The sequence below is a fragment of the Electrona antarctica genome (assembly GCF_951216825.1).
Source record: "Electrona antarctica genome assembly, chromosome: 20".
Classification (NCBI taxonomy): domain Eukaryota; kingdom Metazoa; phylum Chordata; class Actinopteri; order Myctophiformes; family Myctophidae; genus Electrona; species Electrona antarctica.
In genome coordinates, this window is record NC_136801.1 from 31345322 (window position 1) to 31351751 (window position 6430).

A 6430-nucleotide genomic window follows, 5' to 3' on the forward strand; every position below is an offset into this window, starting at 1 on the left:
AATGTCTGAGTGCCACTAGTAAGTAACTATAGTACTATACCATTTCCAAACCTCTAACAAAGAGTCCAATTGTTTTGTTTTTAAATATTAATGTATGTTAGGCGCTGGGTTGGAGATGATGGAGTTATTATGATGGCGTCTGCTTTACAATCAGAGTGAATTACACCGTATTAAACATTATTTATTCATGTCTAAAGAGGCTATAAGGCCGACACGGCGTCAGGTCATTACAAGCTGTCTACACATGATGAGTGTCTATAGCCTCAATGCTGCGGGTGGAAACCTTGTATGTCTTTTCAGGAACCTGCGACCTGTGTTCAAATGGATCCAATGTTATTATTTAGCCACAACTAAGCTCTTGTTAATACATTTTCATTCGTTCAATATAAACCCCACGGGGACACTTTTAAACTAGGCCTATATAGGCTTACTAAAATAGCCTATCGGAGTCACACAACTCGTGAGTGGCTATATTTTGTGTGGACATTGTAGATGGAAATAGGACATTATACTTTATACGGAAAAAAATTGGGGCGGGAAAATGAAATATCCAGGAGATACAAGGTTTCTGCACACAGCAACACTAAAAAAACCCATGCAGCCTGCGGGATTTGATCATAAATAAATAATCAGAATCATCTAAGACTTACTTGAACGGTATAATTCCTTCCTCGCGGCCGTTGGCTTTGACCTAACACCCATTCCACCCCCCCATTCTTTTAAATTATAGATTTTTTATTTTATTTTGGACAAAATTACAAACCACGTTTGGGTTCCGGATATAAAGGCAACCCATCCACACTCGAACGTGGCCGGAATGCAATGATTGTGTGATGAGATATTTGTACTTTAGTAAAAAAAGGTTATAGCCTATAGAATGCTTATTTTATAGTCGGCAAAAGCTTTCCCCGGAGATATTACGATGTATAGCTAGGTCTATCTATTACACTATTCAAATCCTCTATATGGGTTAATTCAACTCCGAGAGTGTATCCAAAATGGTTGTTGGTTTCCATTTTTGTAGGCTACTCTCTGAGTTACGGATTTACCACTGAGAATTTTATATAAAGACTATCGCGTTATGAGCTTCATTTGTAGGCCTAGACTAGAGAATACTTGTCAGAACGCAACACCGTCGTACGACGGGGTACAAATGAGGCACAATCAGAGCGTCGTTGGCTGTCGGATGGAAACCTTGTGTGTCCAAAACCAGTAAACCACCGTCCATTATATAAATGTAAACAGTGAAAATAAACCGATATATACAAGCACACAATGCTGCTATACGGTCACTATACTTTTGTGCGGACACACTTGTATGAGTCTTGAATTTACGAAAAATAAAACAAAAAAACATATAAGAACTAAAGACATACGTGGTTTCTGCCTGACAGACACTGACAGATGAACAGGTTTGAGTGTGTTTGAACTGAAGAACAAGAGCAAAAAAAGAAGAAGAAGAAGGAAAAAAAACTACAGAGTTTTTGGAAGAAATTATAACAATAAATGTTTGGCAATACTATGACCTCACTTCAAAGGCCAGTGTAGCTATAATATTAATAATAACAATAATAATTTATATTATAATACAAAACCGTGGCTGAGAGAGATATGACTGTTTTGCCATTCAGGCCAATATATAATAATAATTACAAAGAAGAAAAACGTCCCTTTTTATGACTTTTCTAGGCCTGTGTACTAGAATATATATGAATATATATATATATATATATATATATATATATTTCCCCAACAGTTACAGTAGCACGACTTTGACAACGAATTAACATTGAGAAGGTGTAATAAAATGAAGATATTTTGCTATAGCTTTATTTGATGTTTTGCCAAGGCATTGTTATAATTATGAATAAGTCATTATGAATTAATATAATAGAACCACGTTTTTTTCCACTGCCTTTCAATGAACGACGTTGTTTACTTATATGTTCTTTAAATATAGAGATGGTATACATGTTTGTTTAATATATGTTCGTTTGTTTGTTAATCTGTTTTCGATTCATTTCACGGGGATACTGCATTATTTATTATTGTTACTACGAAAACAGAAGAAGAAGAAAACACATGCAGAACAAAAAAGAAGAAATGTTGACATAATTCCAAAAACCATCATCTCTACGTAAAAAAACCCCAAGAGAATATTGTATATGAAACAGAGGATTTTGACATAAAAAAAGTATATTCTAGAAAGATGACTCTATTTGCCTGCGTTATATACTTCGTTGTACGACGGTGTCTCCGGCGGAAAATAGCCCGATGTGGAAGCAGCGTTCGTTCGTTGTGACTGTATGAGCGTGGCTATTTTCGGTGAGCGACACCAGTGTAGGGACGGAGCATATACACCATGATCAGGCTCATTCCCAGGCAGTTTTAACAGAAAGAATAGAATTAAAACATTAACAGATGATTATAGGACTATTATAGTGAGAATAACTTACAGAAGAACAAAAAATAATAATACTAGATTGCTAAAACGTGATAAAGAAATATCAAAATAAAACGGTTAATGTTTGAAAAAAAAGAATGCGTTTGTGTTTTGTATTTTCATGGAGTATGAGCGCATATCGGCTGATTCGGCTCGATGGGGCCCCCGTTTCTTTCCTAATCTCTCTCTCTCTCTCTCTCTCTCTCTCTCTCTCTCTCTCTCTCTCTCTCTCTCTCTCTCTCTCTCTCTCTCTCTCGCACGCACGCACGCACATATGGCCGCGCAGTGTGCTAGGCTACTGTGGTGGCTTCTATCGAGCATACGTGTTGCATTAATTATTAATGGGGGAGACTCCCCGTGCTCACTGCATATATTGATCGAGAGGAGAGGAGAGGAGAGGAGAGGGGAGGGGAGAGGAGAGGAGAGGAGAGGAGAGGAGAGGAGAGGAGAGGAGAGGAGAGGAGAGGAGAGGAGAGGAGAGGCCTATAGTAGACTATTCAATAATAGAAATGACGTAATCTTTCCAAATTACGAAAAGGAAAAGCAAGGCAGCAGAGCTTTTAGACAAAACAGAAGACATATAAGACACTGAACATTCGGAAATTATTCATAGGCTATAGTCTGCTTCGCAATATGAATGTCCGATCATATAGTGAGTAGCCTAGGCCTACCGTTAAACTGAAGCGTCAAAAATAGCAGACCTACAATATTAAATAAGCTCACTGCGTGGCATTGTGAGATGTCTTGTCTGCTGTTATCGCTCAACTGCGCTCGTCATATATAATTTAATAAAAAACTATACATGGACAATATAATATTCTACACGAAAACCAATATTCTACACTTCAACACACTGAACATGCAGTGAGTCAGTGACAGAGGCTATAGAATAGATTATGTTTAAGTATATATAGGGGGTCAAGTATATATATTTGGGGCTCAGTTTGATGGTGATGTTATTAATTTGTGACTATATTGTCTCAATTATAAAATAATTATGGCGTCCTATAGAGCCATGATGATGGGGAAAACGTATCAGAGAATATATAGAACACACTCGCTTTGCATGCAAATGTAAGACTATAGCCTACTGCACGGTATAGGCCTATTTATCAAAAGAAAATGAGTAAAGTAAAGTCCCCCTCCCATATGGAATTAAAATACATTCAGACTGGCTTGACTGGTCATAAAATAGGTCAACATCCATAAATAATATAGAAATGTCACAGAGAGAATGATTTCCAGTGTTTAATAAAGCAGTTCGTCTGGTCTCGTGCGTGTTCTCCCAGGGGATGGAGGGGGGGGGGGGGGGTCGGACGCACGCATGCACGTTTCATCATGCTGTCGCGTGCGTGCGTGATCCCGCATAAATGGTTTCATGCATCTGTTGTGCTCCGTCCGTGTCGCGTCGCGTGCCCAGGCCACAATTAACCGCAGATCTACAAGCTCACACAGGCGGCGGAGCGGGGGTACGGGCAATGCGCCCACGTGGGCTTGTAGATTTGCTCTGTTTTTAAAGCACACCGGCCGGGCACAATGCCTAATTTATAGGCCTCTATAAATACCCCGTCGAGCAGAACAGATCTACAAGCTGCTTGTACAGTTCTTTTTGACAATCACCATCTCTTCCTACAACTATAATATAGGCTATCTATATTAAAGCTCTCATTGTTTGCATATTATTCAGAACCTGGTTTTACAAAGCAGAAAATACTGAGCCCTATATATTCAAAGTTGCGGATCAGTGATGTTTGAGGGGCATAGTTTTGTGTTTTCATATAGCACGTATAATGATTTGGTTGGCTGATCTTGTATGATGATAAGAGTGCACCTCACTTCCCACAAGTGTGATTTTATTAATTTGTCCCACCGCGGGATTCGAACTTTGAATTTCTACATCGCTCTTTAGTTTACAAGAGGGAATCCCCCGCTTGGCAAGGAGAAGGTTTCTCTCTCTCTTTCTCTCTCTCTCTCTCTGACGTTGCATGACATCATTCTGCTATATTGTGGGCCTATGGCTAGACATGTTTGAAATGTAAGGGATATAATGTCTGGCGGGTAAATCCTAGAAAAAAAACATTACTGGATCATGGATGACAGACAGAGACAGGCAGGGCGCGCGCGCGCACGCACGCACGCACGCACGCACGCACGCACGCACGCACGCACACACACACACACACACACACACACACACACACACACACACACACACACACACACACACACACACACACACACACACACACACACACACACCCGACGCCTGTGGAAGGGGAAAAACAGTGCTCATTAAAGTTGCATAACGCTCATCTCCAAGTCCCGCGGGATTTGGAGGGAGGAATAATGTGTGTGTGTGTGTGTGTGTGTGTGTGTGTGTGTGTGTGTGTGTGTGTGTGTGTGTGTGTGTGTGTGTGTGTGTGTGTGTGTGTGTGTGTGTGTGTGTGTGTGTGTGTGTGTGTGTGTGTGTGTGTGTGGAGAATGACACACAAACAAATTAATACAATGGGATAATTCCCAAAAAGCAAGGATACAAATCGAATTGAATTCAGGGCTGATATCCTGACAATTAGCATAGTAATTTGTCGTCAATTAATTGATTTAATCCAGTGTTTCTTAAACATTTTCACCTCAAAGACCGTAAAACTGATATATGTATTTGCATGGCCGCAGGGACCCCCACAGTATCATCATGGTCAATATACGTTCTTAAGTGGTGCAACCACTTCCTTAAGTGACTTTGTGTGTGCATGGGTGGGTGGCTGGGTGGCTGGGTGGCTGGCTGGGTGCGTCTGAGCACGAAAACAGCATGGTTGTTTTTCACCACCTGTGCGCAACCTAACACACACACAAACACACACGCACAATCGCACTTATTAACTGTATATATGGTGATTTTGGGTGTGCCAGTACAGTACAGTGACAGTACAGTACAATACAGTGGAGGGTACAGTAGAGGGACCCCCACACGGTAACTCTGTCATTTCTCAACCGTTTCGGACGTGGGGCGGCTCGCCGGAATCAGGCCGGCACCCTGGGTGCGTTCCTGTGGGTCTGTAACCCCCCCCCCAACCCCCGGGGACCCCCACACGGAGTTGCACCACTTACTTCACACGGGTGTGATTTTGTTAAACAATGCCCAAACCATTAAAAAATATAGGCCCACTTAAAAAAAACACACAGCCACCATAATTATATAGTTGCTGATAATGGGAAAAACATGCAAAAGATATATAGGCTATATATATATATATATATATACTGTCTATATACCTCACAAAAGTGAGCAGGCCTACACCCCGTTATTTGTGCGCGAGCGTGAGAGTGCGTGCGTGTGTGTGATAGGACAGTGAACAGGATGCTCTAGTTTCTAAAATAACTGTGACATAACAATAGAGGTCACATCTTCCTAAAGCAGCAGATTCCCCATGGTGTACCGTGATAATATTACACCCCATGGTGTACCGTGATAATATTAGAAGCAGATTCCCCATGGTGTACCGTGATAATATTACCAGCAGATTCCCCATGGTGTACCGTGATAATATTAGAAGTGCGCTGGGCAGCCAAATAATTGGCGAAAAACTGAGAATTACATTTTAATATAATTAATTCATTGATATAATTGATATTAATATAATGAATGAATGAATATTGACTGTCAAAGTATGCTAAAACGTTGAGGGTTGCAATACATGCAGTTTGTTGTGTGGTATTGCCTTTGTGGGCATTCCACAATCCTACTAATCATCCTCTCTTTGGGGTCTACTAATTCCTGGAGGCGGGCAATAAGGTAAATTAAGGAAAGGACACCGATGTGGTCAATGAGAGCCAATGTGGACCTGCAATATCACTATTTCTGAACATTTGAGACCTTTACACGGTCCATGCAGGAAAGAATGAAAATGAAAGAATACACATTGTATTCTGCTGTTTTGCTTTTCGATGTGTAGCCTACACACTGTGTATACTTATATATATATAGAG